Source organism: Lissotriton helveticus, chromosome 1_2, assembly GCF_964261635.1.
Source record: "Lissotriton helveticus chromosome 1_2, aLisHel1.1, whole genome shotgun sequence".
Classification (NCBI taxonomy): Eukaryota; Metazoa; Chordata; class Amphibia; order Caudata; family Salamandridae; genus Lissotriton; species Lissotriton helveticus.
The window spans coordinates 338,722,477-338,743,065 of record NC_136058.1 but is presented as its reverse complement, the minus strand read 5'-3'; the positions used below and the strand labels follow the sequence as shown (position 1 = coordinate 338,743,065).

Below are 20,589 nucleotides of genomic sequence, written 5' to 3'. Positions count from 1 at the left end.
AGCATAGCGAAAACACCAGGATATACTAAATGGATCATTTGCGGTTCACTGATACCAAAATTATGTATTTGCGACAATGTTAAAAACACGGGTTCAAATCGTCACGGAACCTCACCTCAGAATAACATTTCAAAAGTAATGTTAATGCCTACCACACTTTATTTGACGTCAAATTGCCCATTACATGAGTGTTCAGTTCACTCTTAACTGATGCCTTACCTCCACTTAGGGGATGTTTTACAGTTCAGGTTGGCCTGTTTAGTACTTGAATAGGAGTAATATCGCTGTATGTTAATCTAGACTAATGCCCTACCTAATCTTGAAGTTACATTTCCCACCAATGGGAAACCAAAGATATACAATTTTTGGGAGTTATTGCATGTCTAATGCAAGATTAATTGCCATATTATGAGATCCAATGCAATAATCCTGCAAAAATTACTCCTTTTCGCCCAACGTGGGGCTCGAACATACGACCCTGAGATTAAGAATCTCATGCTCTACCGACTGAGCTAGCCGGGCTCCCTCCTTAAAATATTATGCAAACTGATCATTTTTCATTAAGAAAACCAGTTCCTGGATATTCCTCAACTCTTGTTTTTCAAGGAACTTATCATTTATAGATCCCTCAGTGGACAGAGTGTCAAGTAAAATGAGACAAAATTGAAATGGAAGTTGTGGAAATGTCATTGTGAGATTGCATAAGAACTCAAATTGCTCTCACAAGCTAACGAATACCTAAACCCTTTTGATAAAACCCCTTTAGTTGTTATGATGTGACCATATATGAAAGCCATCTGTGATTTATCTGTTCTTACTATGCAACAAGCTTGGCAATGACAAGTTAAAAATAAAATGTATGTACATTTTAGAATGGAGAATGCGGGCATCGATCCCTCTACCTCTCGCATGCTAAGCGAGCGCACTACCATTTGAGCTAATTCCCCTGTGTTCTCCCTCAGAATAACATTTCAAAAGTAATGTTAATGCCTACGACACTTTATTTGACGTCAAATTGCCCATTACATGAGTGTTCAGTTCACTCCTAACTGATGCCTTACCTCCACTTAGGGGATGTTTTACAGTTCAGGTTGGCCTGTTTAGTACTTGAATAGGAGTAATATCGCTGACTAATGCCCTACCTAATCTTGAAGTTACATTTCCCACCAATGGGAAACCAAAGATATACAATTTTTGGGAGTTATTGCATGTCTAATGCAAGATTAATTGCCATATTATGAGATCCAATGCAATAATCCTGCAAAAATGACTCGTTTTCGCCCAACGTGGGGCTTGAACCAACAACGCTGAGATTAAGAGTCTCATGCTCTACCGACTGAGCTAGCCGGGCTCTCTCTTTAAAGTAGTATGCAAACTGATCGTTTTTCATTAAGAAAACCAGTTCCTGGATATTCCTCAACTCTCGTTTTTCAAGGAACTTATCATTTATAGATCCCTCAGTGGACAGAGTGTCAAGTAAAATGAGACAAAATTGAAATGGAAGTTGTGGAAATGTCATTGTGAGATTGCATAAGAACTCAAATTGCTCTCACAAGCTAACAAATACCTATATCCTTTTGATAAAACCCCTTTAGTTGTTATGATGTGACCATATATGAAAGCCATCTGTGATTTATCTGTTCTTACTATGCAACAAGCTTGGCAATGACAAGTTAAAAATAAAATGTATGTACATTTTAGAATGGAGAATGCGGGCATCGATCCCACTACCTTTCGCATGCTAAGCAAGCGCTCTACCATTTGAGCTAATTCCCCTCTGTGCTCTCCTCAGAAAAACATTTCAAAAGTAATGTTAATGCCTTCCACACTTTATTTGAAGTCAAATTGCCCATTACATGAGTGTTCAGTTCACTCCTAACTGATGCCTTACCTCCACTTAGGGGATGTTTTACAGTTCAGGTTGGCCTGGTTAGTACTTGAATAGGAGTAATATCGCTGTATGTTAATCTAGACTAATGCCCTACCTAATCTTGAAGTTACATTTCCCACCAATGGGAAACCAAAGATATACAATTTTTGGGAGTTATTGCATGTCTAATGCAAGATTAATTGCCATATTATGAGATCCAATGCAATAATCCTGCAAAAACTACTTGTTTTCGCCCAACGTGGGGCTTGAACCCACGACCCTGAGATTAAGAGTCTCATGCTCTACCGACTGAGCTAGCCGGGCACCCTCTTTAAAACAGTATGCAAACTGATCGTTTTTCATTAAGAAAACCAGTTCCTGGATATTCCTCAACTCTTGTTTTTCAAGGAACTTATCATTTATAGATCCCTCAGTGGACAGAGTGTCAAGTAAAATGAGACAAAATTGAAATGGAAGTTGTGGAAATGTCATTGTGAGATTGCATAAGAACTCAAATTGCTCTCACAAGCTAACGAATACCTAAACCCTTTTGATAAAACCCCTTTAGTTGTTATGATGTGACCATATATGAAAGCCATCTGTGATTTATCTGTTCTTACTATGCAACAAGCTTGGCAATGACAAGTTAAAAATAAAATGTATGTACATTTTAGAATGGAGAATGCGGGCATCGATCCCTCTACCTCTCGCATGCTAAGCGAGCGCACTACCATTTGAGCTAATTCCCCTGTGTGCTCCCTCAGAATAACATTTCAAAAGTAATGTTAATGCCTACGACACTTTATTTGACGTCAAATTGCCCATTACATGAGTGTTCAGTTCACTCCTAACTGATGCCTTACCTCCACTTAGGGGATGTTTTACAGTTCAGGTTGGCCTGTTTAGTACTTGAATAGGAGTAATATCGCTGTATGTTAATCTAGACTAATGCCCTACCTAATCTTGAAGTTACATTTCCCACCAATGGGAAACCAAAGATATACAATTTTTGGGAGTTATTGCATGTCTAATGCAAGATTAATTGCCATATTATGAGATCCAATGCAATAATCCTGCAAAAATTACTCCTTTTCGCCCAACGTGGGGCTCGAACATACGACCCTGAGATTAAGAATCTCATGCTCTACCGACTGAGCTAGCCGGGCTCCCTCCTTAAAATATTATGCAAACTGATCATTTTTCATTAAGAAAACCAGTTCCTGGATATTCCTCAACTCTTGTTTTTCAAGGAACTTATCATTTATAGATCCCTCAGTGGACAGAGTGTCAAGTAAAATGAGACAAAATTGAAATGGAAGTTGTGGAAATGTCATTGTGAGATTGCATAAGAACTCAAATTGCTCTCACAAGCTAACGAATACCTAAACCCTTTTGATAAAACCCCTTTAGTTGTTATGATGTGACCATATATGAAAGCCATCTGTGATTTATCTGTTCTTACTATGCAACAAGCTTGGCAATGACAAGTTAAAAATAAAATGTGTGTACATTTTAGAATGGAGAATGCGGGCATCGATCCCTCTACCTCTCGCATGCTAAGCGAGCGCACTACCATTTGAGCTAATTCCCCTGTGTGCTCCCTCAGAATAACATTTCAAAAGTAATGTTAATGCCTACGACACTTTATTTGACGTCAAATTGCCCATTACATGAGTGTTCAGTTCACTCCTAACTGATGCCTTACCTCCACTTAGGGGATGTTTTACAGTTCAGGTTGGCCTGTTTAGTACTTGAATAGGAGTAATATCGCTGACTAATGCCCTACCTAATCTTGAAGTTACATTTCCCACCAATGGGAAACCAAAGATATTCAATTTTTGGGAGTTATTGCATGTCTAATGCAAGATTAATTGCCATATTATGAGATCCAATGCAATAATCCTGCAAAAAATACTCATTTTCTCCCAACGTGGGGCTCGAACCCACGACCCTGAGATTAAGAGTCTCATGCTCTACCGACTGAGCTAGCCTGGCTCCCTCTTTAAACTAGAATGCAAACTGATCGTTTTTCATTAAGAAAACCAGTTCCTGGATATTCCTCAACTCTTGTTTTTCAAGGAACTTATCATTTATAGATCCCTCAGTGGACAGAGTGTCAAGTAAAATGAGACAAAATTGAAATGGAAGTTGTGGAAATGTCATTGTGAGATTGCATAAGAACTCAAATTGCTCTCACAAGCTAACGAATACCTAAACCCTTTTGATAAAACCCCTTTAGTTGTTATGATGTGACCATATATGAAAGCCATCTGTGATTTATCTGTTCTTACTATGCAACAAGCTTGGCAATGACAAGTTAAAAATAAAATGTATGCACATTTTAGAATGGAGAATGCGGGCATCGATCCCGCTACCTCTCGCATGCTAAGCGAGCGCTCTACCATTTGAGCTAATTCCCCTGTGTGCTCCCTCAGAATAACATTTCAAAAATAATGTTAATGCCTTCCACACTTTATTTGACGTCAAATTGCCCATTACATGAGTGTTCAGTTCACTCCTAACTGATGCCTTACCTCCACTTAGGGGATGTTTTACAGTTCAGGTTGGCCTGTTTAGTACTTGAATAGGAGTAATATCGCTGTATGTTAATCTAGACTAATGCCCTACCTAATCTTGAAGTTACATTTCCCACCAATGGGAAACCAAAGATATACAATTTTTGGGAGTTATTGCATGTCTAATGCAAGATTAATTGCCATATTATGAGATCCAATGCAATAATCCTGCAAAAATTACTCGTTTTCGCCCAACGTGGGGCTCGAACCAACAACGCTGAGATTAAGAGTCTCATGCTCTACCGACTGAGCTAGCCGGGCTCTCTCTTTAAAGTAGTATGCAAACTGATCGTTTTTCATTAAGAAAACCAGTTCCTGGATATTCCTCAACTCTCGTTTTTCAAGGAACTTATCATTTATAGATCCCTCAGTGGACAGAGTGTCAAGTAAAATGAGACAAAATTGAAATGGAAGTTGTGGAAATGTCATTGTGAGATTGCATAAGAACTCAAATTGCTCTCACAAGCTAACAAATACCTAAATCCTTTTGATAAAACCCCTTTAGTTGTTATGATGTGACCATATATGAAAGCCATCTGTGATTTATCTGTTCTTACTATGCAACAAGCTTGGCAATGACAAGTTAAAAATAAAATGTATGTACATTTTAGAATGGAGAATGCGGGCATCGATCCCGCTACCTTTCGCATGCTAAGCAAGCGCTCTACCATTTGAGCTAATTCCCCTCTGTGCTCTCCTCAGAAAAACATTTCAAAAGTAATGTTAATGCCTTCCACACTTTATTTGAAGTCAAATTGCCCATTACATGAGTGTTCAGTTCACTCCTAACTGATGCCTTACCTCCACTTAGGGGATGTTTTACAGTTCAGGTTGGCCTGTTTAGTACTTGAATAGGAGTAATATCGCTGTATGTTAATCTAGACTAATGCCCTACCTAATCTTGAAGTTACATTTCCCACCAATGGGAAACCAAAGATATACATTTTTTGGGAGTTATTGCATGTCTAATGCAAGATTAATTGCCATATTATGAGATCCAATGCAATAATCCTGCAAAAATTACTTGTTTTCGCCCAACGTGGGGCTCGAACCCACGACCCTGAGATTAAGAGTTTCATGCTCTACCGATCGAGCTAGCCGGGCTCCCTCTTTAAAGTAGTATGCAAACTGATCGTTTTTCATTAAGAAAACCAGTTCCTGGATATTCCTCAACTCTCGTTTTTCAAGGAACTTATCATTTATAGATCCCTCAGTGGACAGAGTGCCAAGTAAAATGAGACAAAATTGAAATGGAAGTTGTGGAAATGTCATTGTGAGATTGCATAAGAACTCAAATTGCTCTCACAAGCTAACGAATACCTAAACCCTTTTGATAAAACCCCTTTAGTTGTTATGATGTGACCATATATGAAAGCCATCTGTGATTTATCTGTTCTTACTATGCAACAAGCTTGGCAATGACAAGTTAAAAATAAAATGTATGTACATTTTAGAATGGAGAATGCGGGAATCGATCCCGCTACCTCTCGCATGCTAAGCGAGCGCTCTACCATTTGAGCTAATTCCCCTGTGTGCTCCCTCAGAATAACATTTCAAAAGTAATGTTAATGCCTACCATACTTTATTTGACATCAAATTGCCCATTACATGAGTGTTCAGTTCACTCCTAACTGATGCCTTACCTCCACTTAGGGGATGTTTTACAGTTCAGGTTGGCCTGTTTAGTACTTGAACAGGAGTAATATCGCTGTATGTTAATCTAGACTAATGCCCTACCTAATCTTGAAGTTACATTTCCCACCAATGGGAAACCAAAGATATACCATTTTTGGGAGTTATTGCATGTCTAATGCAAGATTAATTGCCATAATATGAGATCCAATGCAATAATCCTGCAAAAACTACTTGTTTTCGCCCAACGTGGGGCTCGAACCCACGACCCTGAGATTAAGAGTCTCATGCTCTACCGACTGAGCTAGCCGGGCACCCTCTTTAAAACAGTATGCAAACTGATCGTTTTTCATTAAGAAAACCAGTTCCTGGATATTCCTCAACTCTTGTTTTTCAAGGAACTTATCATTTATAGATCCCTCAGTGGACAGAGTGTCAAGTAAATGAGACAAAATTGAAATGGAAGTTGTGGAAATGTCATTGTGAGATTGCATAAGAACTCAAATTGCTCTCACAAGCTAACGAATACCTAAACCCTTTTGATAAAACCCCTTTAGTTGTTATGATGTGACCATATATGAAAGTCATCTGTGATTTATCTGTTCTTACTATGCAACAAGCTTGGCAATGACAAGTTAAAAATAAAATGTATGTACATTTGTAAATGGGGAATGCGGGCATCGATCCCGCTACCTCTCGCATGCTAAGCGAGCGCTCTACCATTTGAGCTAATTCCCCTGTGTGCTCCCTCAGAATAACATTTCAAAAGTAATGTTAATGCCTACCACACTTTATTTGATGTCAAATTGCCCATTACATGAGTGTTCAGTTCACTCTTAACTGATGCCTTACCTCCATTTAGGGGATGTTTTACAGTTCAGGTTGGCCTGTTTAGTACTTGAATAGGAGTAATATCGCTGTATGTTAATCTAGACTAATGCCCTACCTAATCTTGAAGTTACATTTCCCACCAATGGGAAACCAAAGATATACAACTTTTGGGAGTTATTGCATGTCTAATGCAAGATTAATTGCCATATTATGAGATCCAATGCAATAATCCTGCAAAAACTACTTGTTTTCGCCCAACGTGGGGCTCGAACCAACAACGCTGAGATTAAGAGTCTCATGTTCTACCGACTGAGCTAGCTGGGCTCTCTCTTTAAAGTAGTATGCAAACTGATCGTTTTTCATTAAGAAAACCAGTTCCTGGATATTCCTCAACTCTCGTTTTTCAAGGAACTTATCATTTATAGATCCCTCAGTGGACAGAGTGTCAAGTAAAATGAGACAAAATTGAAATGGAAGTTGTGGAAATGTCATTGTGAGATTGCATAAGAACTCAAATTGCTCTCACAAGCTAACAAATACCTAAATCCTTTTGATAAAACCCCTTTAGTTGTTATGATGTGACCATATATGAAAGCCATCTGTGATTTATCTGTTCTTACTATGCAACAAGCTTGGCAATGACAAGTTAAAAATAAAATGTATGTACATGTTAGAATGGAGAATGCGGGCGTCGATCCCGCTACCTCTCGCATGCTAAGCGAGCGCTCTACCATTTGAGCTAATTCCCCTGTGTGCTCTCCTCAGAAAAACATTTCAAAAGTAATGTTAATGCCTTCCACACTTTATTTGAAGTCAAATTGCCCATTACATGAGTGTTCAGTTCACTCCTAACTGATGCCTTACCTCCACTTAGGGGATGTTTTACAGTTCAGGTTGGCCTGTTTAGTACTTGAATAGGAGTAATATCGCTGTATGTTAATCTAGACTAATGCCCTACCTAATCTTGAAGTTACATTTCCCACCAAAAATTACTCGTTTTCACCCAACGTGGTGCTTGAACCCACGACCCTGAGATTAAGAGTCTCATGCTCTACCGACTGAGCTAGCCAGGCTCCCTCTTTAAAGTAGTATGCAAACTGATCGTTTTTCATTAAGAAAACCAGTTCCTGGATATTCCTCAACTCTCGTTTTTCAAGGAACTTATCATTTATAGATCCCTCAGTGGACAGAGTGCCAAGTAAAATGAGACAAAATTGAAATGGAAGTTTTGGAAATGTCATTGTGAGATTGCATAAGAACTCAAATTGCTCTCACAAGCTAACGAATACCTAAACCCTTTTGATAAAACCCCTTTAGTTGTTATGATGTGACCATATATGAAAGCCATCTGTGATTTATCTGTTCTTACTATGCAACAAGCTTGGCAATGACAAGTTAAAAAATAAAATGTATGTACATTTTAGAATGGAGAATGCGGGCATCGATCCCGCTACCTCTCGCATGCTAAGCGAGCGCTCTACCATTTGAGCTAATTCCCCTGTGTGCTCCCTCAGAATAACATTTCAAAAGTAATGTTAATGCCTACCACACTTTATTTGACATCAAATTGCCCATTACATGAGTGTTCAGTTCACTCCTAACTGATGCCTTACCTCCACTTAGGGGATGTTTTACAGTTCAGGTTGGCCTGTTTAGTACTTGAACAGGAGTAATATCGCTGTATGTTAATCTAGACTAATGCCCTACCTAATCTTGAAGTTACATTTCCCACCAATGGGAAACCAAAGATATACAATTTTTGGGAGTTATTGCATGTCTAATGCAAGATTAATTGCCATATTATAAGATCCAATGCAATAATGCTGCAAAAATTACTTGTTTTCGCCCAACGTGGGGCTCGAACCCACGACTCTGAGATTAAGAGTCTCATGCTCTACCGACTGAGCTAGCCGGGATCCCTCTTTAAAATAGTATGCAAACTGATCGTTTTTCATTAAGAAAACCAGTTCCTGGATATTCCTCGACTCTTGTTTTTCAAGGAACTTATCATTTATAGATCCCTCAGTGGACAGAGTGTCAAGTAAATGAGACAAAATTTAAATGGAAGTTGTGGAAATGTCATTGTGAGATTGCATAAGAACTCAAATTGCTCTCACAAGCTAACGAATACCTAAACCCTTTTGATAAAACCCCTTTAGTTGTTATGATGTGACCATATATGAAAGCCATCTGTGATTTATCTGTTCTTACTATGCAACAAGCTTAGCAATGACAAGTTAAAAATAAAATGTATGTACATTTTAGAATGGAGAATGCGGGCATCGATCCCGCTACCTCTCGCATGCTAAGCGAGCGCTCTACCATTTGAGCTAATTCCCCTGTGTTCTCCCTCAGGATAACATTTCAAAAGTAATGTTAATGCCTTCCACACTTTATTTGAAGTCAAATTGCCCATTACATGAGTGTTCAGTTCACTCCTAACTGATGCCTTACCTCCACTTAGGGGATGTTTTACAGTTCAGGTTGGCCTGTTTAGTACTTGAATAGGAGTAATATCGCTGTATGTTAATCTAGACTAATGCCCTACCTAATCTTGAAGTTACATTTCCCACCAATGGGAAACCAAAGATATACATTTTTTGGGAGTTATTGCATGTCTAATGCAAGAATAATTGCCATATTATGAGATCCAATGCAATAATCCTGCAAAAATTACTTGTTTTCGCCCAACGTGGGGCTCGAACCCACGACCCTGGGATTAAGAGTTTCATGCTCTACCGACTGAGCTAGCCGGGCTCCCACTTTAAAGTAGTATGCAAACTGATCGTTTTTCATTAAGAAAACCAGTTCCTGGATATTCCTCAACTCTCGTTTTTCAAGGAACTTATCATTTATAGATCCCTCAGTGGACAGAGTGCCAAGTAAAATGAGACAAAATTGAAATGGAAGTTGTGGAAATGTCATTGTGAGATTGCATACGAACTCAAATTGCTCTCACAAGCTAACGAATACCTAAACCCTTTTGATAAAACCCCTTTAGTTGTTATGATGTGACCATATATGAAAGCCATCTGTGATTTATCTGTTCTTACTATGCAACAAGCTTGGCAATGACAAGTTAAAAATAAAATGTATGTACATTTTAGAATGGAGAATGCGGGCATCGATCCCGCTACCTCTCGCATGCTAAGCGAGCGCTCTACCATTTGAGCTAATTCCCCTGTGTGCTCCCTCAGAATAACATTTCAAAAGTAATGTTAATGCCTACCATACTTTATTTGACATCAAATTGCCCATTACATGAGTGTTCAGTTCACTCCTAACTGATGCCTTACCTCCACTTAGGGGATGTTTTACAGTTCAGGTTGGCCTGTTTAGTACTTGAACAGGAGTAATATCGCTGTATGTTAATCTAGACTAATGCCCTACCTAATCTTGAAGTTACATTTCCCACCAATGGGAAACCAAAGATATACAATTTTTGGGAGTTATTGCATGTCTAATGCAAGATTAATTGCCATATTATGAGATCCAATGCAATAATCCTGCAAAAACTACTTGTTTTCGCCCAACGTGGGGCTCGAACCCACGACCCTGAGATTAAGAGTCTCAAGCTCTACCGACTGAGCTAGCCGGGCACCATCTTTAAAATAGTATGCAAACTGATCGTTTTTCATTAAGAAAACCAGTTCCTGGATATTCCTCAACTCTTGTTTTTCAAGGAACTTATCATTTATAGATCCCTCAGTGGACAGAGTGTCAAGTAAATGAGACAAAATTGAAATGGAAGTTGTGGAAATGTCATTGTGAGATTGCATACGAACTCAAATTGCTCTCACAAGCTAACGAATACCTAAACCCTTTTGATTAAACCCCTTTAGTTGTTATGATGTGACCATATATGAAAGCCATCTGTGATTTATCTGTTCTTACTATGCAACAAGCTTGACAATGACAAGTTAAAAATAAAATGTATGTACATTTTTAAATGGGGAATGCGGGCATCGATCCCGCTACCTCTCGCATGCTAAGCGAGCGCTCTACCATTTGAGCTAATTCCCCTGTGTGCTCCCTCAGAATAACATTTCAAAAGTAATGTTAATGCCTACCACACTTTATTTGATGTCAAATTGCCCATTACATGAGTGTTCAGTTCACTCTTAACTGATGCCTTACCTCCATTTAGGGGATGTTTTACAGTTCAGGTTGGCCTGTTTAGTACTTGAATAGGAGTAATATCGCTGTATGTTAATCTAGACTAATGCCCTACCTAATCTTGAAGTTACATTTCCCACCAATGGGAAACCAAAGATATACAATTTTTGGGAGTTTTTGCATGTCTAATGCAAGATTAATTGCCATATTATGAGAGCCAATGAAATAATCCTGCAAAAATTACTCGTTTTCACCCAACGTGGGGCTCGAACCCACGACCCTGAGATTAAGAGTCTCATGCTCTACCGACTGAGCTAGCCGGGCTCTCTCTTTAAAGTAGTATGCAAACTGATCGTTTTCATTAAGAAAACCAGTTCCTGGATATTCCTCAACTCTCGTTTTTCAAGGAACTTATCATTTATAGATCCCTCAGTGGACAGAGTGTCAAGTAAAATGAGACAAAATTGAAATGGAAGTTGTGGAAATGTCATTGTGAGATTGCATAAGAACTCAAATTGCTCTCACAAGCAAACGAATACCTAAATCCTTTTGATAAAACCCCTTTAGTTGTTATGATGTGACCATATATGAAAGCCATCTGTGATTTATCTGTTCTTACTATACAATTTTTGGGAGTTATTGCATGCCTAATGCAAGATGAATTGCCATATTATGAGAGCCAATGAAATAATCCTGCAAAAATTACTCGTTTTCACCCAACGTGGGGCTCGAACCCACGACCCTGAGATTAAGAGTCTCATGCTCTACCGACTGAGCTCGCCGGGCTCCCTCTTTAAGGTAGTGTGCAAACTGATCGTTTTTCATTAAGAAAACCAGTTCCTGGATATTCCTCAACTCTTGTTTTTCAAGGAACTTATCATTTATAGATCCCTCAGTGGACAGAGTGTCAAGTAAAATGAGACAAAATTGAAATGGAAGTTGTGGAAATGTCATTGTGAGATTGCATAAGAACTCAAATTGCTCTCACAAGCTAACGAATACCTAAACCCTTTTGATAAAACCCCTTTTTTTGTTATGATGTGACCATATATGAAAGCCATCTGTGATTTATCTGTTCTTACTATGCAACAAGCTTGGCAATGTCAAGTTAAAAATAAAATGTATGTACATTTTAGAATGGAGAATGCGGGCATCGATCCCACTACCTCTCGCATGCTAAGCGTGCGCTCTACCATTTGAGCTAATTCCCTTGTGTGGTCCCTTAGAATAACATTTCAAAAGTAATGTTAATGCCTACCACACTTTATTTGACGTCAAATTGCCCATTACATGAGTAATCAGTTCACTCTTAACTGATGCCTTACCTCCACTTAGGGGATGTTTTACAGTTCAGGTTGGCCTGTTTAGTACTTGAATAGGAGTAATATCGCTGTATGTTAATCTAGACTAATGCCCTACCTAATCTTGAAGTTACATTTCCCACCAATGGGAAACCAAAGATATACAATTTTTGGGAGTTATTGCATGTCTAATGCAAGATTAATTGCCATATTATGAGAGCCAATGAAATAATCCTGCAAAAATTACTCGTTTTCGCCCAACGTGGGGCTCGAACCCACAACCCTGAGATTAAGAGTCTCATGCTCTACCGACTGAGCTAGCCGGGCTCCCTCTTTAATGTAGTGTGCAAACTGATCGTTTTTCATTAAGAAAACCAGTTCCTGGATATTCCTCAACTCTTGTTTTTCAAGGAACTTATCATTTATAGATCCCTCAGTGGACAGAGTGTCAAGTAAAATGAGACAAAATTGAAATGGAAGTTGTGGAAATGTCATTGTGAGATTGCATAAGAACTCAAATTGCTCTCACAAGCTAACGAATACCTAAACCCTTTTGATAAAACCCCTTTTTTTGTTATGATGTGACCATATATGAAAGCCATCTGTGATTTATCTGTTCTTACTATGCAACAAGCTTGGCAATGACAAGTTAAAAATAAAATGTATGTACATTTTAGAATGGAGAATGCGGGCATTGATCCCACTACCTCTCGCATGCTAAGCGAGCGCTCTACCATTTGAGCTAATTCCCCTGTGTGCTCCCTCAGAATAACATTTCAAAAGTAATGTTAATGCCTACCACACTTTATTTGACGTCAAATTGCCCATTACATGAGTGTTCAGTTCACTCTTAACTGATGCCTTACCTCCACTTAGGGGATGTTTTACAGTTCAGGTTGGCCTGTTTAGTACTTGAATAGGAGTAATATCGCTGTATGTTAATCTAGACTAATGCCCTACCTAATCTTGAAGTTACATTTCCCACCAATGGGAAACCAAAGATATACAATTTTTGGGAGTTATTGCATGTCTAATGCAAGATTAATTGCCATATTATGAGAGCCAATGAAATAATCCTGCAAAAATTACTCGTTTTCGCCCAACGTGGGGCTCGAACCCACAACCCTGAGATTAAGAGTCTCATGCTCTACCGACTGAGCTAGCCGGGCTCCCTCTTTAAGGTAGTGTGCAAACTGATCGTTTTTCATTAAGAAAACCAGTTCCTGGATATTCCTCAACTCTTGTTTTTCAAGGAACTTATCATTTATAGATCCCTCAGTGGACAGAGTGTCAAGTAAAATGAGACAAAATTGAAATGGAAGTTGTGGAAATGTCATTGTGAGATTGCATAAGAACTCAAATTGCTCTCACAAGCTAACAAATACCTAAATCCTTTTGATAAAACCCCTTTAGTTGTTATGATGTGACCATATATGAAAGCCATCTGTGATTTATCTGTTCTTACTATGCAACAAGCTTGGCAATGACAAGTTAAAAATAAAATGTATGTACATGTTAGAATGGAGAATGCGGGCATCGATCCCGCTACCTCTCGCATGCTAAGCGAGCGCTCTACCATTTGAGCTAATTCCCCTGTGTGCGCTCCTCAGAAAAACATTTCAAAAGTAATGTTAATGCCTTCCACACTTTATTTGAAGTCAAATTGCCCATTACATGAGTGTTCAGTTCACTCCTAACTGATGCCTTACCTCCACTTAGGGGATGTTTTACAGTTCAGGTTGGCCTGTTTAGTACTTGAATAGGAGTAATATCGCTGTATGTTAATCTAGACTAATGCCCTACCTAATCTTGAAGTTACATTTCCCACCAATGGGAAACCAAAGATATACAATTTTTGGGAGTTATTGCATGTCTAATGCAAGATTAATTGCCATATTATGAGATCCAATGCAATAATCCTGCAAAAATTACTTGTTTTTGCCCAACGTGGGGCTCGAACCCACGACCCTGAGATTAAGAGTCTCATGCTCTACCGATTGAGCTAGCCGGCTCTCTCTTTAAAATAGTATGCAAACTGATCGTTTTCATTAAGAAAACCAGTTCCTGGATATTCCTCAACTCTCGTTTTTCAAGGAACTTATCATTTATAGATCCCTCAGTGGACAGAGTGTCAAGTAAAATGAGACAAAATTGAAATGGAAGTTGTGGAAATGTCATTGTGAGATTGCATAAGAACTCAAATTGCTCTCACAAGCAAACGAATACCTAAATCCTTTTGATAAAACCCCTTTAGTTGTTATGATGTGACCATATATGAAAGCCATCTGTGATTTATCTGTTCTTACTATACAATTTTTGGGAGTTATTGCATGCCTAATGCAAGATGAATTGCCATATTATGAGAGCCAATGAAATAATCCTGCAAAAATTACTCGTTTTCACCCAACGTGGGGCTCAAACCCACGACCCTGAGATTAAGAGTCCCATGCTCTACCGACTGAGCTAGCCGGGATCCCTCTTTAAGGTAGTGTGCAAACTGATCGTTTTTCATTAAGAAAACCAGTTCCTGGATATTCCTCAACTCTTGTTTTTCAAGGAACTTATCATTTATAGATCCCTCAGTGGACAGAGTGTCAAGTAAAATGAGACAAAATTGAAATGGAAGTTGTGGAAATGTCATTGTGAGATTGCATAAGAACTCAAATTGCTCTCACAAGCTAACGAATACCTAAACCCTTTTGATAAAACCCCTTTTTTTGTTATGATGTGACCATATATGAAAGCCATCTGTGATTTATCTGTTCTTACTATGCAACAAGCTTGGCAATGACAAGTTAAAAATAAAATGTATGTACATTTTAGAATGGAGAATGCGGGCATCGATCCCGCTACCTCTCGCATGCTAAGCGAGCGCTCTACCATTTGAGCTAATTCCCCTGTGTGCTCCCTCAGAATAACATTTCAAAAGTAATGTTAATGCCTACCACACTTTATTTGACGTCAAATTGCCCATTACATGAGTGTTCAGTTCACTCTTAACTGATGCCTTACCTCCACTTAGGGGATGTTTTACAGTTCAGGTTGGCCTGTTTAGTACTTGAATAGGAGTAATATCGCTGTATGTTAATCTAGACTAATGCCCTACCTAATCTTGAAGTTACATTTCCCACCAATGGGAAACCAAAGATATACAATGTTTGGGAGTTATTGCATGTCTAATGCAAGATTAATTGCCATATTATGAGAGCCAATGAAATAATCCTGCAAAACTTACTTGTTTTCGCCCAACGTGGGGCTCGAACCCACGACTCTGAGATTAAGAGTCTCATGCTCTACCGACTGAGCTAGCCGGGCTCCCTCTTTAAAATAGTATGCAAACTGATCGTTTTTCATTAAGAAAACCAGTTCCTGGATATTCCTCAACTCTTGTTTTTCAAGGAACTTATCATTTATAGATCCCTCAGTGGACAGAGTGTCAAGTAAATGAGACAAAATTGAAATGGAAGATGTGGAAATGTCATTGTGAGATTGCATAAGAACTCAAATTGCTCTCACAAGCTAACGAATACCTAAACCCTTTTGATAAAACCCCTTTAGTTGTTATGATGTGACCATATATGAAAGCCATCTGTGATTTATCTGTTCTTACTATGCAACAAGCTTGGCAATGACAAGTTAAAAATAAAATGTATGTACATTTTAGAATGGAGAATGCGGGCATCGATCCCGCTACCTCTCGCATGCCAAGCGAGCGCTCTACCATTTGAGCTAATTCCCCTGTGTGCTCCCTCAGAATAACATTTCAAAAGTAATGTTAATGCCTACCACACTTTATTTGATGTCAAATTGCCCATTACATGAGTGTTCAGTTCACTCTTAACTGATGCCTTACCTCCACTTAGGGGATGTTTTACAGTTCAGGTTGGCCTGTTTAGTACTTGAATAGGAGTAATATCGCTGTATGTTAATCTAGACTAATGCCCTACCTAATCTTGAAGTTACATTTCCCACCAATGGGAAACCAAAGATATACAATTTTTGGGAGTTATTGCATGCCTAATGCAAGATGAATTGCCATATTATGAGAGCCAATGAAATAATCCTGCAAATATTACTCGTTTTCACCCAACGTGGGGCCCGAACCCACGACGACTGAGCTAGCCGGGCTCCCACTTTAAGGTAGTGTGCAAACTGATCGTTTTTCATTAAGAAAACCAGTTCCTGGATATTCCTCAACTCTTGTTTTTCATGGAACTTATCATTTATAGATCCCACAGTGGACAGAGTGTCAAGTAAAATGAGACAAAATTGAAATGGAAGTTGTGGAAATGTCATTGTGAGATTGCATAAGAACTCAAATTGCTCTCACAAGCTAACGAATACCTAAACCCTTTTGATAAAACCCCTTTTTTTGTTATGATGTGACCATATATGAAAGCCATCTGTGATTTATCTGTTCTTACTATGCAACAAGCTTGGCAATGACAAGTTAAAAATAAAATGTATGTACATTTTAGAATGGAGAATGCGGGCATCGATCCCACTACCTCTCGCATGCTAAGCGAGCGCTCTACCATTTGAGCTAATTCCCCTGTGTGCTCCCTCAGAATAACATTTCAAAAGTAATGTTAATGCCTACCACACTTTATTTGACGTCAAATTGCCCATTACATGAGTGTTCAGTTCACTCCTAACTGATGCCTTACCTCCACTTAGGGGATGTTTTACAGTTCAGGTTGGCCTGTTTAGTACTTGAATAGGAGTAATATCGCTGTATGTTAATCTAGACTAATGCCCTACCTAATCTTGAAGTTACATTTCCCACCAATGGGAAACCAAAGATATACAATTTTTGGGAGTTATTGCATGCCTAATGCAAGATGAATTGCCATATTATGAGAGCCAATGAAATAATCCTGCAAAAATTACTCTTTTTCACCCAACGTGGGGCTCGAACCCACGACCCTGAGATTAAGAGTCTCATGCTCTACTGACTGAGCTAGCCGGGCTCCCTCTTTAAGGTAGTGTGCAAACTGATCGTTTTTCATTAAGAAAACCAGTTCCTGGATATTCCTCAACTCTTGTTTTTGAAGGAACTTATCATTTATAGATCCCTAAGTGGACAGAGTGTCAAGTAAAATGAGACAAAATTGAAATGGAAGTTGTGGAAATGTCATTGTGAGATTGCATAAGAACTCAAATTGCTCTCACAAGCTAACGAATACCTAAACCCTTTTGATAAAACCCCTTTTTTTGTTATGATGTGACCATATATGAAAGCCATCTGTGATTTATCTGTTCTTACTATGCAACAAGCTTGGCAATGACAAGTTAAAAATAAAATGTACGGACATTTTAGAATGGAGAATGCGGGCATCGATCCCGCTACCTCTCGCATGCTAAGCGAGCGCTCTACCATTTGAGCTAATTCCCCTGTGTGCTCCCTCAGAATAACATTTCAAAAGTAATGTTAATGCCTACCACACTTTATTTGACGTCAAATTGCCCATTACATGAGTGTTCAGTTCACTCTTAACTGATGCCTTACCTCCACTTAGGGGATGTTTTACAGTTCAGGTTGGCCTGTTTAGTACTTGAATAGGAGTAATATCGCTGTATGTTAATCTAGACTAATGCCCTACCTAATCTTGAAGTTACATTTCCCACCAATGGGAAACCAAAGATATACAATTTTTGGGAGTTATTGCATGTCTAATGCAAGATTAATTGCCATATTATGAGAGCCAATGAAATAATCCTGCAAAAATTACTCGTTTTCGCCCAACGTGGAGATCGAACCCACAACCCTGAGATTAAGAGTCTCATGCGCTACCGACTGAGCTAGCCGGGCTCTCTCTTTAAAGTAGTATGCAAACTGATCGTTTTTCATTAAGAAAACCAGTTCCTGGATATTCCTCAACTCTCGTTTTTCAAGGAACTTATCATTTATAGATCCCTCAGTGGACAGAGTGTCAAGTAAAATGAGACAAAATTGAAATGGAAGTTGTGGAAATGTCATTGTGAGATTGCATAAGAACTCAAATTGCTCTCACAAGCTAACAAATACCTAAATCCTTTTGATAAAACCCCTTTAGTTGTTATGATGTGACCATATATGAAAGCCATCTGTGATTTATCTGTTCTTACTATGCTTCGCAATGACAAGTTAAAAATAAAATGTATGTACATGTTAGAATGGGGGCATCGATCCCGCTACCTCTCGCATGCTAAGCGAGCGCTCTACCATTTGAGCTAATTCCCCTGTGTGCTCTCCTCAGAAAAACATTTCAAAAGTAATGTTAATGCCTTCCACACTTTATTTGAAGTCAAATTGCCCATTACATGAGTGTTCAGTTCACTCCTAACTGATGCCTTACCTCCACTTAGGGGATGTTTTACAGTTCAGGTTGGCCTGTTTAGTACTTGAATAGGAGTAATATCGCTGTATGTTAATCTAGACTAATGCCCTACCTAATCTTGAAGTTACATTTCCCACCAAAAATTACTCGTTTTCACCCAACGTGGGGCTCGAACCCACGACCCTGAGATTAAGAGTCTCATGCTCTACCGACTGAGCTAGCCGGGCTCCCTCTTTACAGTAGTATGCAAACTGATCGTTTTTCATTAAGAAAAGGTTTCCAAACCCGTCCTGGCGGGCCGTATCCATGCCAGATTTTTGGGATATCCCCATCTGGGGATCACGGTTCGATCCCCGGCACCGGCGGCAGATTAGCCCAGCACCATGTGACTCTGGGCAATAGCTGGCGCCGCGGCTAGGGCGGCTGACTCCAGAATCTGGGGATCACAGTTCGATCCCCGGCACCGGCGGCAGATTAGCCCAGCACCATGTGACTCTGGGCAATAGCTGGCGCCGCGGCTAGGGCGGCTGACTCCGGAATCTGGAGATCACGGTTCGATCCCCGGCACCGGCGGCAGATTAGCCCAGCACCATGTGACTCTGGGCAATAGCTTGCTTAATCTTCCCGACGTCCCCTAGCGCCTAGAGACCCTTACGGGTGATTGTGCGCTTTACAAATGTGGAATATTAAAATTATTATTTGGGCTGATTCCGATCCGGTTCGTAAAAGCACATCCGCCCGAATCTGTCGGACAACCACGTACGCCCGGGAGAGGACTGCCCGGGACCCGTGGAGCCCGTCCTGCTCACTCTAACCTGCCATCGGCCTGGAGAAGGGAGCGCCGGACGCCCAGGGGGAGGACTGCCCGGGACCCGTGGAGCCCGTCCTGGGCACTCTGACCTGCCGTCGGCCCGGGGAAGGGAGCCCTGGACGCCCGGGGGAGGACTGCCCGGGACCCGTGGAACTCGTCCTGGGCACTCTGACATGCCGCTGACCCGGGGAAGGGAACCCCGGACGCCCGGGAACCGTGGAGCCCATCCTGGGTACTCTGACAAGCCGTTGGCCCGGGGAAGGGAGCCCCGGACACCCGGGACTTGTGGAGCCCGAACTGGAAACTCCGGCATGCCGTTGGCCCGGGGAAGGGAGTCCCAGATACCCGGGACCCGTGGAGCCCGTCATGGGCATTCTGACGAGCCGTTGTCCCGGGGAAGGGAGCCCCGGACGCCCGGGACTCGTGGAGCCCGTCCTGGGCACTCTGGCATGCCGTTGGCCCGGGGAAGGGAGCCCCGGATGCCCGGGGGGGAGGACTGCCAGGGACCCGTGGAGCCCGTCCTGGGCACTTTGACCTGCCGTTGGCCTGGAGATGGAAGCCCCGGACGCCCGGGCGAGGACTGCCCGGGACCCATGGAGCCCGTCCCGGGTACTTTGCCATGCTGTTGGCCTCCTGGAGATGGGTGCCCCGGACGCCCGGGGGAGGACTGCCCGGGACGTATGGAGCCCGTCCCGGGCACTTTTCCATGCCGTCGGGCTGGATGGAGCCCCGGGAGCCTGGGGGACGAATGCCGGGGACGCATGGAGCCCGTCCTGGCCACTTTTCCATGCCGTCGGGCTGGATGGAGCCCCGGGCGCCCGGGAGACGAATGCCCGGGACGCATGGAGCCCGTCCCGGGCACTCTGCCATGCCGTCGGCCTGGATGGAGCCCCGGACGCCCGGGGGGGGGGACTGCCCAAGAGCCATGGAGCCCGACCCGGGCACTCTGCCATGTCGTCAGCCTGGATGGAGCCTCGGGCGCCCGGGGGACGACTGCCCAAGAGCCCGGGGGACGAAGGCCCGGGACGCATGGAGCCCGTCCCGGGCACTCTGCCATGCCGTCGGCCTGGATGGAGCCCCGGACGCCCGGGGGACGACTGCCCAAGAGCCATGGAGCCCGACACGGGCACTC

General features: G+C 41.2%; 21 non-coding genes across 21 annotated transcripts; all 21 read right to left on the bottom strand.

Annotated features, from left to right (window-relative positions):
• Positions 1 to 2,121: 2,121 nt before the first annotated feature.
• TRNAK-CUU (transfer RNA lysine (anticodon CUU)) lies at positions 2,122 to 2,194 on the bottom strand. The gene has a single exon. It is a non-coding gene; the product is annotated as a tRNA-Lys (tRNA).
• Positions 2,195 to 4,217: 2,023 nt separating this feature from the next.
• On the bottom strand, positions 4,218 to 4,290 carry TRNAA-AGC (transfer RNA alanine (anticodon AGC)). The gene has a single exon. It is a non-coding gene; the product is annotated as a tRNA-Ala (tRNA).
• A 1,612-nt stretch (positions 4,291 to 5,902) lies between these two features.
• On the bottom strand, positions 5,903 to 5,975 carry TRNAA-AGC (transfer RNA alanine (anticodon AGC)). The gene has a single exon. It is a non-coding gene; the product is annotated as a tRNA-Ala (tRNA).
• Positions 5,976 to 6,319: 344 nt separating this feature from the next.
• Positions 6,320 to 6,392, bottom strand: TRNAK-CUU (transfer RNA lysine (anticodon CUU)). Its single transcript has one exon. It is a non-coding gene; the product is annotated as a tRNA-Lys (tRNA).
• A 351-nt stretch (positions 6,393 to 6,743) lies between these two features.
• On the bottom strand, positions 6,744 to 6,816 carry TRNAA-AGC (transfer RNA alanine (anticodon AGC)). The gene has a single exon. It is a non-coding gene; the product is annotated as a tRNA-Ala (tRNA).
• Positions 6,817 to 7,585: 769 nt separating this feature from the next.
• Positions 7,586 to 7,658, bottom strand: TRNAA-AGC (transfer RNA alanine (anticodon AGC)). The gene has a single exon. It is a non-coding gene; the product is annotated as a tRNA-Ala (tRNA).
• Positions 7,659 to 8,335: 677 nt separating this feature from the next.
• On the bottom strand, positions 8,336 to 8,408 carry TRNAA-AGC (transfer RNA alanine (anticodon AGC)). Its single transcript has one exon. It is a non-coding gene; the product is annotated as a tRNA-Ala (tRNA).
• A 768-nt stretch (positions 8,409 to 9,176) lies between these two features.
• On the bottom strand, positions 9,177 to 9,249 carry TRNAA-AGC (transfer RNA alanine (anticodon AGC)). The gene has a single exon. It is a non-coding gene; the product is annotated as a tRNA-Ala (tRNA).
• Positions 9,250 to 10,018: 769 nt separating this feature from the next.
• TRNAA-AGC (transfer RNA alanine (anticodon AGC)) lies at positions 10,019 to 10,091 on the bottom strand. The gene has a single exon. It is a non-coding gene; the product is annotated as a tRNA-Ala (tRNA).
• Positions 10,092 to 10,435: 344 nt separating this feature from the next.
• On the bottom strand, positions 10,436 to 10,508 carry TRNAK-CUU (transfer RNA lysine (anticodon CUU)). The gene has a single exon. It is a non-coding gene; the product is annotated as a tRNA-Lys (tRNA).
• Positions 10,509 to 10,859: 351 nt separating this feature from the next.
• On the bottom strand, positions 10,860 to 10,932 carry TRNAA-AGC (transfer RNA alanine (anticodon AGC)). The gene has a single exon. It is a non-coding gene; the product is annotated as a tRNA-Ala (tRNA).
• Positions 10,933 to 11,276: 344 nt separating this feature from the next.
• TRNAK-CUU (transfer RNA lysine (anticodon CUU)) lies at positions 11,277 to 11,349 on the bottom strand. Its single transcript has one exon. It is a non-coding gene; the product is annotated as a tRNA-Lys (tRNA).
• Positions 11,350 to 12,580: 1,231 nt separating this feature from the next.
• Positions 12,581 to 12,653, bottom strand: TRNAK-CUU (transfer RNA lysine (anticodon CUU)). The gene has a single exon. It is a non-coding gene; the product is annotated as a tRNA-Lys (tRNA).
• Positions 12,654 to 13,422: 769 nt separating this feature from the next.
• TRNAK-CUU (transfer RNA lysine (anticodon CUU)) lies at positions 13,423 to 13,495 on the bottom strand. The gene has a single exon. It is a non-coding gene; the product is annotated as a tRNA-Lys (tRNA).
• Positions 13,496 to 13,847: 352 nt separating this feature from the next.
• On the bottom strand, positions 13,848 to 13,920 carry TRNAA-AGC (transfer RNA alanine (anticodon AGC)). Its single transcript has one exon. It is a non-coding gene; the product is annotated as a tRNA-Ala (tRNA).
• Positions 13,921 to 15,151: 1,231 nt separating this feature from the next.
• Positions 15,152 to 15,224, bottom strand: TRNAA-AGC (transfer RNA alanine (anticodon AGC)). The gene has a single exon. It is a non-coding gene; the product is annotated as a tRNA-Ala (tRNA).
• A 344-nt stretch (positions 15,225 to 15,568) lies between these two features.
• Positions 15,569 to 15,641, bottom strand: TRNAK-CUU (transfer RNA lysine (anticodon CUU)). Its single transcript has one exon. It is a non-coding gene; the product is annotated as a tRNA-Lys (tRNA).
• Positions 15,642 to 15,992: 351 nt separating this feature from the next.
• TRNAA-GGC (transfer RNA alanine (anticodon GGC)) lies at positions 15,993 to 16,065 on the bottom strand. The gene has a single exon. It is a non-coding gene; the product is annotated as a tRNA-Ala (tRNA).
• Positions 16,066 to 16,806: 741 nt separating this feature from the next.
• On the bottom strand, positions 16,807 to 16,879 carry TRNAA-AGC (transfer RNA alanine (anticodon AGC)). Its single transcript has one exon. It is a non-coding gene; the product is annotated as a tRNA-Ala (tRNA).
• A 769-nt stretch (positions 16,880 to 17,648) lies between these two features.
• TRNAA-AGC (transfer RNA alanine (anticodon AGC)) lies at positions 17,649 to 17,721 on the bottom strand. The gene has a single exon. It is a non-coding gene; the product is annotated as a tRNA-Ala (tRNA).
• Positions 17,722 to 18,800: 1,079 nt separating this feature from the next.
• On the bottom strand, positions 18,801 to 18,873 carry TRNAK-CUU (transfer RNA lysine (anticodon CUU)). Its single transcript has one exon. It is a non-coding gene; the product is annotated as a tRNA-Lys (tRNA).
• Between the last annotated feature and the right edge of the window lie 1,716 nt (positions 18,874 to 20,589).